The 13423-nt window shown below is 37.0% G+C and overlaps 1 protein-coding gene and 1 long non-coding RNA gene across 2 annotated transcripts in view; both read right to left on the bottom strand.

Moving 5' to 3' along the window:
* Positions 1 to 11521, bottom strand: part of LOC146482827 (uncharacterized) — a 20704-nt gene extending 9183 nt beyond the window's left edge. Inside the window, exons 1-3 of the long non-coding RNA XR_014864027.1 lie at positions 11514 to 11521; positions 11067 to 11138; positions 7579 to 7650 (exon numbers count right to left, since the gene is read on the bottom strand). This is a non-coding gene — a long non-coding RNA (uncharacterized LOC146482827). The remainder of the gene's footprint in view (positions 1 to 7578; positions 7651 to 11066; positions 11139 to 11513) is intronic.
* LOC146482818 (uncharacterized) overlaps positions 1 to 13423 on the bottom strand; it is a 410856-nt gene that overhangs the window by 46578 nt on the left and 350855 nt on the right. The gene's annotated exons all lie outside the window — the stretch shown is intronic.

The raw sequence follows: 13423 nt of genomic DNA, 5'->3' as shown, positions 1-13423 counted from the left end.
TTTTTTAGCAGATGGCGTTCATTCGAATGGTATAGGGCAATAAAAATTGTATCGTAGTTTTTGAAATGCTTGCGTTTATTTGATAATATTTAGTTGCTTATTGTTAAAACTAGTCACCAGTTCCATTATTCATTTTCATGGCTTTCGTTGCTGTGTTGCGTCGGCAGCTGCTGTTTTGTTTGGTTGTTACGGATGCAGTATCTCGGCCATTATAGTAGGATGTTTCTATTTACGTGTACAATCCAGTACTGGTAGCGTGCCCAATTGCACTTGGCTATTGTCCTTGTTGTGTTTTGTGCTTTAATCCGGAATTTGGCTTTGACTTTTCAACAAAATCTTATTTTTTGCCTCTGGACCTCTGTGTCCTTAAATCATGTCCACACTGGAATTTCAGTTCAATCCTCTCGTTTCCAGCACCTGGGACACCCATGAACTCCCTTTTGTTGATTTACGCATTCTTATTTAATTTTTTTAAACTTCATGACAAGCTTTGTCCTCTCGCAGAGCGCGCATCCGAGAACGCCTCACGGTCGATCAAACAAGCATGCTGGATCGATACCATCGACGTCGGTTGTAACTGCTGTCCATCCTGAGACTGCCACACAGACTAGTGCAAACATCGATGTGGAGGCTATCACAACCGACGTCGCCAGCGCGGTGCAGGCCACCTCGACACATCAACTCTGCACATAGGCAAGCCAACAGCCAGTAAGAGTGCAAGTACCACAATGGTTCTCGTGTCCGTTTAAGAGGAGATGTCCGTGGAGTACATGGGTTTCGGGCTCCTAGTTTCAGTAACCCCAAGTCCTGACCGCTACTCCATATCAATCAATACTTCTACTCCCATTTCGAGCGCAGAGCTTACTCTCGCGCATTGTAAGCCTCCGAAAAAGATGACTAATATTAACCAACGGATGTCTGCATTTAATACCTTCGTTGCAATTTACGTAGTTGTGTTTCCTAGCGAGGCACTTCAACTTATGATATCTTGGGAAATCGTTAGAGATATTGCTGCTAAATTCGGCGATTGGGTATTTTTGCGATGAGCAACTTCGCCTTCTACTGCAAACTGCTCCTAATAAGTATCCTTGTGATGAAGTCCATTGGGAACTGTTGCTAAAAGTGACATTTCGTGGCCAACCATCTCCCTCTACAGGTAACAAACCACAAGTAATTGACCCCGGTCCTACATGTCATCATTTTCGTAAGGAACATGTTGGACTTTCAACTAAGCGGACCACACGGTCTCAGAGCATCCAAGGTGCTGCATGTACTCGATGATTTTCAAATTACCGCTAACACTAAAGAGAAGTGTCTGTCAGATCTGACTAGCTTTTGAAGTATGTGTCAATTTCTTGACGTCCTCAGCATCGCCGAGGAAAAAAACCGTTGGTCCCGATACCTCGCTACAGTTTGTAGGTATCATGCTTGACTCTGTTTTTCAAGGGGCTAGGCTCCCAGAAGATAACCTCCAAAAATGTTACACACTTTTAACTTCGTTTTACTTAAGTCAGAAGGTGTCTCTTAAGGAGCTCCAATCTCTAATTCGACTTCTAAATTTTTCTTGCTCAGTCATCGTACCAGGCCTAGGTTTCTTCGTGGTCTTATTGATCTTACGATAGGTCTGACAGCGCCCACATCACCGCATACGTTTAAGCAAAGACGCTAAAGCCGATTTGCAGGTTTGAATGCGATTTCTGGTGGCTTTCAATGACCGAGTTTTCTTTTTAGACGATCTGTGGTTAACGTCACTGACGCTTAAGCTGTTTACTGATGCAGTGGCTAAGAAAGGCTATTGTTCAGTTTTTGGCAGAAAATGTTTTATGGTTCATAGCCTGAGTCATGCAGCTGAACTTTTTCTTATCGTGACGGGCATTACATTGCGTATTGGGGGGCTGACAATATCTAATAATTGCATATGTTTTGTGACAGACAATGCAGCTCAAGTTGAACTGGAAAACTTCAAAACATAAGCACATTATTCTACTGGTCAGGGACTTCTCTCAAGTAAAACATTCTCTTTCAGCACGGGATTAAAAGCGCTGAATTGTTGCACGAGCATTGAAAATCGAAGTTCAATAGACTTATTCTATAGATAATTCATTTGCGCCAAAAACTAGAATTATACCATAAGTCTTGCTCAAGGTATGAACCATCAACTCGTAAGTGACACCAAAGCTGAGGTGATGCGATACCAAAAGCAGTCGTGAAAGACTTTAGTCATGATGGGGTAAAATAAAAGCTTAAATTTAGTCGTTTTCCTACGTGTCTCCCTCACGATGTTGTTTCCTCAGGTGTTGATCCCCTACCTTTCGGGTGCCATACTGCTGGTCTTGATTAGGCGCCTGATGAATAGTAGCAGCATAGTGGTAGAAACGTCTCGTTCCACAACCCGTATGTGACACAAAACAACACTGGTCATATGTGACACAAAAACTATTTGTCCAACAAGGGATTAATTTGTGCACAACATCAGTTGTTTATTACAAAAAACCAGTAGTTTGGGAATCTTGAAATCATGCTAATTATTTCCTGTTTACGCCTTGAAGGAGCCGTTAGGATAAAGAAAATGAAAAAAAATATGAACTCAACACTTTCAACTTTGCTGATTGTGTAGAAAAAGTAAGCGGACTGATGTCAACACTAGAGCGAGGCGTACTGGAAGCGACTGCTCAAAAATTGATTTATCCAATTAGAGAACGGTTGCACGAATGACATGTCGTGGTAGTATAGTGTTGCTTTAAAACAGTGAACAGAACTTTCGTGTAGTTTCATTTTGGTATCATTCTCAGTATGTACAGTCAAAAGACATCAACAAGTAATGGGTTTTTTTAAAATTCTTTTGCTTGTAGACTACTACAAAACATAAACTGCAATGTTTAGGAGGACAATCGAACGACGGCTCTTGGAATTTTCGTTTCCTTGTTAAAAGATTTAAAGATAGGAGTAGAATACTTGAAAGCTTTGTATTAACGGTGGTTTTAAATTTGCAAGCATGTTTCGGTATACCCATGTCACTTTCCGTTGGATACATCTTATTCCAAAATATATACAAGAACTAAACTAAGAATTTCGGATCACATCGATTGACCATGAAGCAGACCGTCTACAATAAAATAAAGACAATACTGATAACAAAAAGAGACCTTAAAAATCATGGAATACATTTTTTTTTTTGTTGAAATGTTCTTTATTCAGGACTTCAGCAAACTTACTACTGACCACCATGTGGTGAAGAGAAATGTACGTTTATTAAAACCTTCTTTTCGTAACTCATCCAATTAAAAACAAGCAGTGAAAATGACTGTTACAGACCAGCGCAGGAAACTTTAGCCGCCGATGGTCGGAGCTTCGATTGTTAGATTTGTGTAGACAAGATCATCGGAATCTACGGTATTGACCATCAATCAATTAAACAATTAAAAAAACAAAACAAATTTTATCGTAAACAATTTTTTTTCTGAAACTTTAAAATCAGTAACTATTCAAAGCATTTCGTTGCCTTTCAAATGTCATCAATACTTGTGGACAACATATAAGTTACAGTTTACGAGAGGAGTCGACAAGGCGAATATTAACATGGTAAGAGTGGCGGGATTTCTAAGTCCAATTTGCTTTTCTAGGACTAATAAAATCTCTGAGTATGCTTTAAATTGAAGTTATTTTAACAGTTTGGCGGTTCTTTGTTCTCGCACCTTGTTTTGAACATTTGAACCTTTGAAACCGCACTTTGACGGCATTATGAAATTTTTGAGAATCTCTCAAAATTAAAAAGTCGCTAGAACTTTTGAATATGATTTTAAAAAGTGTTCACCAAAGGATATTTTCGGACAGAATATGACCAATTCGCCAAATGTACTCAGGACTGACGGAGGATTTTTGATCCTTACAGGCAGCCTCTCTTAATATATTAACGTAACTGATTGAAACGCAAAGAATATTTTAAGTCAAGAGAAAATAGGGGGACAGAGAGGGAGATCCCTGTATAGCCCTTGGGACATGTGAATTTCACTTAAGTTATTTTTAAACGTCATGGAAGCAGAAGTCTGTTTCCCAAAATGTAAGCAAATTGGCATTTTGCGTCCTCGACTGCGTTTGTGACAGAAGAAATATTCCGCCCGTTGTCAAGTTGCTCGTGCACTCGTACCATTCTTTGTATTAATATTCTTTCTTCTTATTTTCCTTTAGAAGTTGGCAAGTTTATATGAGATTATTTAATTCCAAAAAACTGTTAAGTGTTGGTGTTATTTATCCTACACCACTCATCACACTACATGAAGCCATCAACGAGTAATGGGTATTGGGTTTTGGAACGCTTAAATTGCTAACGAAATAATCCAAACATAAACTGCGATGTGTTTGAGAATTGAAAGAGGGCTATTACAAATTTAGGTTTTACGTAAAAGAAAAAGATGGAAAAAAGGTACGTAGCAATAGAAAATTTGAAATAATATAGAAACGAAATTTTAGGTAAATATAGTTAAATTTTTAAACGTTTTGTAGTTGTGGGATTATTTGCTCCGCAATTTTCTCCTAGTCTTCGCTCGCTAGTACGGGCGCAGCCTGATTAAAATAGAATCTTAGTTTCTGAAATAAAAAAAAAAAAAATCCGTTCATCCTTCCTAAGTTGTCCAGAATTTATAATAAAGTAGGCCAGCTGTTCGTGTTTGTCTTTATATCCTGTTTTCAGTTTCTCGGAGCTTTAATTCAGGAAATATCTCCGCACCTTGTTTAAAACTTCGTCATCTTTAAGGTTGAAATTACAACGCAGAAATGTTTTAGCCTGTCGTCTTAACTATAATTCAATTCGTACGGTGTGCATCTTTGGGAGGTTGTAAAACGGGCATGGTTTGAAGTTGTACTGCGATACCCGTCTAGGTGGACTAACCACTTCATGGGTTAAATGCAATATCGTGCTAAACAAGTTTTTGCATAGTTCGTAGCGCTGGCACATAAGGATGACAAATAAAAACGTTGTAGTTTCGTCTCGTACGACAGATCTAGGGAAAGTTAAGCTTTCTTGGATGCTCTTCCAGTATCGTTAGAAAAATATAGTGGCAAAGCATGATGGAAAACAAGCGCTCCCTATTCGCGTACAGCCGTTTGTTAGCCTTTTTGATTGATTAAGTGATGTGGTCGTTGCAACGCAAGTTACTACTGAGATATTATTAGCGTAAGGATTTTTGCGCCATATATTCGCCTAGATCTTTTCCGCTGAAATTTGTAGGAACGAAAACGTGTTTGCTCGTGATTAATAATTATTTACATTTGTCGTCTTTGAGTTTTTGACCGTATTCTTATTTCTGTTACAAGGCTATAGCGCAACAAATGGCAAAAAAAAAAAAAAACCGTAGAAAATACGATTGAGTAAGGTAGTAAACTTTTGAGTGAACATTTCTGTTATAAAAAATTAAATTTTATTAGATTTGTATTGTTAGCGTTATGTGCTTTGGACGCCTTTGTTTCAGAATACAGTTATTCATTATACTGCAAATAACACCTACGAAAAAAAAAAATGATTGCAGCAAAAGCGACATAAAAATACCATTAAAATATTAAAGCATAATTTAATTTTGTATATCAGTAGACTGCAATCTATAAAATGGAACCACCACTCTAAATAATAATTTACGTTAAATAGTTGGAAGCGGACTGTCTAAATTCTGAGCTTATAAGGTAGAAATAACATTCAATACATTAGATATGATTTTCGCTTACTGACTTTCTTAAATTTCCCATGCACCGCCATTCTGGATTACTGACTTCCACGGTTGTGAAACAATACATAGGGCAACCATGCGACTGCATGAAATCCAACATGTTGACGGTTAGGACATTAAAAAGGGAAAATAGGCAATAATCTAACCCTCTATTGTCCTGCGGAGAAATATTATTTCTAACAAAACTTTAAATTAGACTGTATTTTCACAAATTTAACATTATCATACTTCAAGAGTGGAGGTTTCTCTTTACGTTTCTATTTGTTTTTTTTTGTTTACAGTTGGCAAGGGAAACCCTTTCTGTGCGAGAAGAAAGCGTGTTTCTGTTCACTAACATACATGACTATAAAATATAAAGAATAAAAAAATATAGTAAATAAAGTAAAATAAATAACGTTAAGATGACAGACAAAATTACAGCTTACAAATATTCCAACGACGTCAGATTTGCAAATATCCAATCAGGAAGTTTTTGGATTTTATTCGATGAAAACTTCCTATAAAATAAAAATAGATAAATAGAATTACGCCGATTTAAATCTAGCGCCTCAAACATAAAATGACAAGCAATGATCCATAAGCATATTTAAGTCAATCTCAAAGTACAATATACAATCATTCGCTGAGGCTTATGTTGTGTGAGTAAGAATATTCAACATCAAAGTTTTTACATTTTCTTTTTATTTGTCGAGATATCTGTCTCAAGCTCAAGATTGAGCCAGATGCCTTGGCGGGCAAACTCCAACCTTACAAAGCAGCTGTAAGGCTATGCACGTAAATAGGTACGTCACTAATTTCGCATCCAATTCCTTGACTCTCCGCCCGACATGGTTTTGTTTTGAGTGATATCTTTTATTGCCATGGGAATGTGCGCAAAACCTGTGTTCGTGTGTTTGTGTTTCGGGGAGAATGGCTGTTGGAACTACAATAGCTGAGTGGCCAGAACTTATGGGCTTCTTTCCTAACCTTTTCTTGCAGATTGATATAGTTATGCCTAGTTTTGTTTCCTACGAGTGCATAAGCAAATCACTTCCCCGAATTTCGTGAACGAGCTGGCGAAATAAATAGGATTTATATGAAAAAGTTGTACTCTTCTAAAGGAATAATTAAAAAAAAAAAGTCAAACGAAATGTCAAAACGTTTATTTGTCAAAATGTACCATCATCATTACGAATTCATTTGTATGTAAAGAATTGCATTCGCTTCATTGACAAGAAAATTAATGATACCTACGGCGAAACACAGGCATCTGTAAAAGGAGGACCGGATGGGTGCAGATGGCATTACAGAATGGGGATGGAAAATGAGGATGGAAACGAATAGTGACAAACTAACTTCCTTCAAAGTTTGGAAAAAATACCATCGTTTAAAATAAGTTTACTTTAGCTCAGCGCATAAAAACTGTTTTTAGTGTTCGATTGTTGCAATATAAATATCTATAAAAAGACAACATTACTTCACCGTGAGTTTAATTTGACTTTATTTTGGAGAAACTAAACTTGTTAACTTGTTTTAATCGAACTGCATTTTTCCTATAGCCCATGGGCTGGTCCTGGAAATGAAATTTCCGCAAAAAAAAAAAGAAGGGAAATTAGACTGTATTTTCAATAATTTAACGTTAACATACTTCAAAAGTGGAGGTTTCACTTCACGTTTCTATTTTTTTTTCTTTTTTTTTTTTTGTTTTGTTTTTTTTGTTTTTTGTTTTTTATAGTTGGAAACTGAAACCCTTTCTGTGTCAGAAGGAAGGCTGTTTCTGTTAACTAACATACATGACTGTAAAATATAAAGAATAAGTAAATATAGTGAATAAAGTAAAATAATTGATGTTAAGATGACAGACAAAATTACAGCTTACAACAATTTTAACGACGTCAGATTTGCAAATATCCCCTCAGGCAGTTTTTGAATTTTATTCGATGACAAACCCCTATGAAATAAAAGTAAATAAATAGAATTACGCCAATTTAAATCCAGCGCCTTAACTCTAAAATTGCAAACAATAATCCATAAGCATAGTCAAGTCAATTTAAAAGTGCAATATACAATTATTCGCTGAGGCTTATATTGTGTGAGTAAGAATCTTCAAGATCAAAGTTTTTACTTTTTCTTTTATCGAGATATCTGTCTCAAGCTCAAGATTGAGCCAGGTACCTTGACGGGCAAACTCCAACCTTACAAAACAACTGTAAGGCTTTGCAAGTAAATAGGAACGTTATTCCCCATCAAATTCCTTGCATCTTCGTCCAACATGGTTTTCTTTTTAACAATTAGATTTAATTTTGCCGCGCGTCTGTACTCTGATAACGCACAGATGACGTTAAAACGTGGTGAGAACAAAGAAAACGCTACGAGCCGCAGGCGAGTAGCGTGACTGATTTTCTTATCACGATTTGACGTCCTTTGTGCGTTGTCAGAGTACAGACCAACAGCAAAATGGAATCCATTTGTTTTATACAATAACCAAGACTTTTGACCACATTTAGTGAGCGAGCATCACTTTGACTGTGTCGATTCAAAAACTTTCAAGCAAACTTTAAGACCATTTTATATACACACACGCGGTTGTGATCTTATTAATTAGAGTATAATTCAAAAGAGTTTCACTAACAATGTTAACAATGTTTTCAAAGGTAACCTTTTCGGCCTAAAAATAAAAGAGCATGTCAGCCGCTTCACGGTGATTTGTGATCGAGTTATACTCGCCATTACCGTATTTCTATCGGCGACAAATTTGGGCAAATATTTTCTTCCTTTTCACGTCACAGCAAAGTCGTATTTTTTAAAACCTGGTTGAGGTCAATCTCAATGGTCATCGGATAGTTTTTCTTTCTTGCAAAAATTTGCTTATATTTCCCTATGTTTGCAAAAATAGTTTGCAAATCTTTGTTGACCAATCACTCTTTCTGGACCTTTAGACTCTGATTACGTGCGCCTGTCAAACCACTCGATGACGTCAATCGTGCGTCTATACTCTAATCACAAACTCCGCTACACACATCATAACGCGAGTTATACACTGTTCATTGTATAATGAGTGATAGCCTTTGTTGCCATGGGAAGGTGCGCCGAACCTGCGTGTATGTGTTTGTATTTCGGTGAGAAGGGCTGTCTAACTACAATAGCCGAGTGGCCAGAACTTATAAGCCTTCTTGCAGATCGATAAAGATATGCCAAGTTCCCTTCCTACGAGTGCATAAGCAAATAAATCCCTCATATTTCGTTGACCAGTACGCGTACCAAGTAGGATTCATGTGAAAAAAATTTGTGGTGTTTTAAAGGAATGAAAAAAAGTCATACGAAATGTCAAAACGTTTATCGGTCAAAATGTACCATCATCGTCACAAATTCATTTGTACGTAGAGAAATGAATTCGCTTCATTAACAGGAATATAAAGTATACCAACGGTGAAACACGGGCATCTGTAAAAGGAGGATCGTGTGGGTGCGGATAACGTATTACATAATGGGGATGGAAAATGAGCATGAAAACGAATAGTGACAAACTAAGTTCCTTCTAGGTTTGGAAAATATCGTGGTTTAAGATACGTTCACTCAAGTACAGTGCTTGAAAACTGTTTTAAGTGTCCGAATTGTTTTCTTTTAAAGATCGATTGTTGCCATATAAATATATATATCTCTTAAACTTATTAGAAGTGCGAGCGATTTAACCGACGTAATACAACAGCACTTGTTCGAGCTGAAAAGAGACCGAAACACATCAAGCAATGTTTGGAAAAGTCCTGATCAAAAAGTTATGAATACAACCTTTTGCTTCGTTTGTCTCCTTCTTCCGTTTCACCTGACATGGAACATTTGTCATCGATTTCAATACGCAGTTAGGCCTATAGCAATGCAATAAAATAAGCATATCTCTAAGCCCAAAAATAGTATTCGAGTCACAGATATACTATTTCAAAATTGTTTTCGATTCCTTTCCGGAGGGGAGAGTCAGCTTTCTGCACATTTTTGCGACTAGCAAATGGCGGACGGAGTAGCAGTGCTCTTACCAGCAGCAGAAAAAGTTTGGAAAAAATGTTTATTTTATTTTTAGCACAGTGATGGCAAGTAGCACAAGTATCCTAGGAACGGTTAAATCGTTTCCCACCCAGTAGCTTTTTTGGGGAATACCATCAAGTGCTTAGCCGCCGCGCCTTTGCTTCGAAGAAAACGTTCTGTTACCAAGACAATGGAAATGCTTTTGTGAAAGACTGAAGGGACTGTTTGTTCAATTTACGAAATAAATAATTGGAACGGAGGAGAAACTAAACGGGATTTAATCGAACTGCATTCTTTTTCTATAGCCTATAGGCTGATCTTCAAAATAGGTTTGAAAACTTTTGCTTAACTTTTTAAAAAATATGAAGCGCCGCCGCAGGGACGGCTATTCCCTAAGAAATAAATCCTCAAAAAGCTCTAAATAGCCGTGACGCTTAATAATTGAATAATCTGAAATAAAACATTTTTTGCATCACATTTTGTTTATGTAGGAGCGCGGACAACTTTTGAAAAACGCAAATTTAGCAGTGTTTCTCAAAGTGAATTACGAGCCGCTTTGCATTATCAAGGGCATCCAAACATAGTGCAATTTATTAATGAGTTAAAATAAAATAAGGAAATAAAGTGTGAGGATATTGATTTCTGAAAAACTCGATCGCAAAGTCAGTGGACAATTGAAATTTTTTCGATGACTGTCACCCGCTTGGACGCCACAAGAAAAATCTTAAATTTCGCAACATCCTCACAAACTTTAGTGCAATCATTTTCTGTGGAACATTAGCATTAAGGGCAACAAATCCGATCAATCTGGTACCCTTTTAACTTAATAGAACGGTGCAAATATACTAAAAACTCGAGTTCTGGACACCAAGAGAGTTCTACAGTTTTCGCACAAAGTTTTGACTGGCTATGCCACACAACTTAGATTGTTTAAGTTCTTATTCTTTCCTGTTATTTATAGCTCAATTTGATACTTTACAGTTAAAAAGACCATACACGAGTAATTAGTAGATTGCCACACAACGCACGCAGGCAGATTCTCGAGACAAAACACTAGTAACTCTAAAGTGCCATGAAAATACCTATGTACTTTGGAAACAAAGTTTCGCAATGATCATATTATTTTCTTCAAAAGCCAATCAGCGCAAATGTAAACGGCAGTGGAACGCAACTAAAGAATCTTAGTCAACTTTGTGTGTTGGGAATGAATTGGTATGGAAAACGATTAAAATGTGGTACAAAAATAGGATTAGTGTGAGATGCAAGTTTTACGCAGATCACGATGCCAATTCATTGTTAAAAGAATAACTTAGAACAAAAACCAGAAAAAAGTCTAACCACACTTACAACGCCAACAACTTTGATTGCTGAGAAAATATATCTCCTGGTAGCTGCTGGATATTGTTGTTGTCGAGGAACCTACAGATAAAACAACAATCATTTTGATTTAATCATCGATAAGAGCTAAGACTAAGTAGAAAGCTGAGATAATTTATTTAAAGTAATAGGCTGTTTAATTTAATTACAGAAGGGGACAGGGCTGAATGGAAGGTGGGCGGGGCTAATTTTGAAAGAAAAATGTTGACATTGGGTTTTCTGTCCTTAGCTTTCCTGATTTTTTTTTTTTTTGTTTACGCGGACAATAGCTGTCCTTTGCTTTTTTTAACGAGTGTTTGTTTGTAGCAATGCACACTTTCAGGTAATTAAAAAAAAATCAAAACAGGCCATTTTCAGAAGATTTCCTTTAAGGCTGTCGAGAAGAAATTAATATGACGCCCTATTGCAAGTTACTACCAACACATACTAAATCAGGTCTGAAAACAAATTTAAAATCGAGTAAAAGCATTACCAAATTCTAAGGTTTCGCCGTTTATGGTATTATGGATTATGAATGAAAAACGTATTTCGATCTGCACTGCTATAGCCCGGGTCGAAACCTTTTAATTTTTATTGTTATACCGGTTTAATTCCCCCCCCCCCGCCCCCCCACAGCCTTGATAAAAACCCCTCCGTTTATAAACCCATCTAAAATCCCTTACGAAGTTGTGTAAGCTCAGGGTTCGATAAGCGTCAGTTAGAGCGCCAAAGGATCATTAATTAAGTCCCAACAGGTGCTTTGATATTTAGTGGTATTCCCTCATTACAAGGGGTCTGTTATTGTGAAAGCTATCGAATGTACCCATAACTTCTTCAATAGATGTTTCAACTTCGTAAGATTGTTTTTGCTCTTCTTGCAATTTAATTATATTCGAATTGCTTGAGCCCATCCAAAACGCATTCTTTTGGTCTCACGAGGCGCAATTGTTTTAGCAGATGGCAGTAGTGAGGGGCGCACCACGGTTTCCCCCTTTTTGAGGTGGTTTCTCATTAATCTGAGGTGGCATAAATTAACGCCGATGATGTCACCGCCTATTGTCTTGCTCACTTATTATAGGATGACGTCATATTTTATTTTAGCCTTACCAACAGCTTATGACCTGGTTTTACAGGTTTATCAATGATGTCATGCTCTATTTTTAACTTATGGCAGTCATTGGCGGTATTACCGGTTTGACAGGTTTTTGAAGTTATTTTTGGATACACGACAGCATATAGTATATTACATACATACTTTATTGTATAGGTTCCCTTGGGGGGTTTTTCCGTCATACATGAAAATAAAAATAATAGTAACAATAACGAAAACTATTTACATTTGGATGATAATATAGAGAGAAAGAAAAAAATACGATAATAAAAAAAAAAACCATGAATTAAAAAATTCTTAAAAAAACGCTACGTTTTCCCGTGTTTCTAATATGCTTCGATAAATGATTGTCGATGTTTTTGCTCCACCGAAGGTGAAAGCCCTTTGGCCTTTCGCAAGCCTACACTTTGGCAGTGTGAGGTCATTATTTTGCCTGGCGTTCCTTTGGTGAATTTTTGAAGGGTGTTGAAGTCATTCTCGAAGATAACCGGGAGTTAAGTTGTTCATTCATTTGAATGCAGTAGTCGATTTTCATTGTCCGTAAGCGTATGAAAAAGCGATTACTGCCAAGCACATTATTCACGAATTGTGAGTTTCAGTAGTAATCATACATTTTCAGTGATTCTATTTTGGATGAATTTGATCGAGATTGTGATTTTGTTGGTTATAGAAGATGAAATCATACACCAGACATCGGATGCGTGTTTCGATTCACGCACCGTTACTTAAGCTATTATGTTAATTAAGTTGAGCTTTGTCGAGGATTAAACAGTAAAAACAGTCTTTTGTTGTCTTTGTTTATCAGATTGCTCCGAATAAGAATGTTATTACGGTTGATCGATTCCTGCCTGATTAAATTAATTTGCATGTTATGTTTGGCGCGCACTGAAAAAATAAAACACGCTCAGAATTTACTGAAACTTCTTTATTTAAATCGTTCAACAATTCAAGTACAAAGCAAAGTTCTTATTACAGCGTTAATCATCTTTATCCTCTTCATCGCTATGGGGATAGAATGTCATTTTTGATGTCCTTTCATCCTTGTGTGTGATCGCTCCACAATCATAACATCGACGGAGAGATTCCTTGGCGTGCTTTCGTTCAAGAGGAATCTTGTGATCACATATAGGGCAAACTTTACAGTTATCTTTCCAAAAGCACTTAGGACATTTCATGACTACGGTATCATATCCATGTGAACTGTTGCAATGTCGGCACGGATCATGAACTTTTGCAT

Source organism: Pavona decussata, unplaced genomic scaffold, assembly GCF_977016875.1.
Source record: "Pavona decussata unplaced genomic scaffold, jaPavDecu1.1 SCAFFOLD_42, whole genome shotgun sequence".
NCBI classification, from domain to species: domain Eukaryota; kingdom Metazoa; phylum Cnidaria; class Anthozoa; order Scleractinia; family Agariciidae; genus Pavona; species Pavona decussata.
This window is presented reverse-complemented; position numbering and strand designations above follow the sequence as displayed.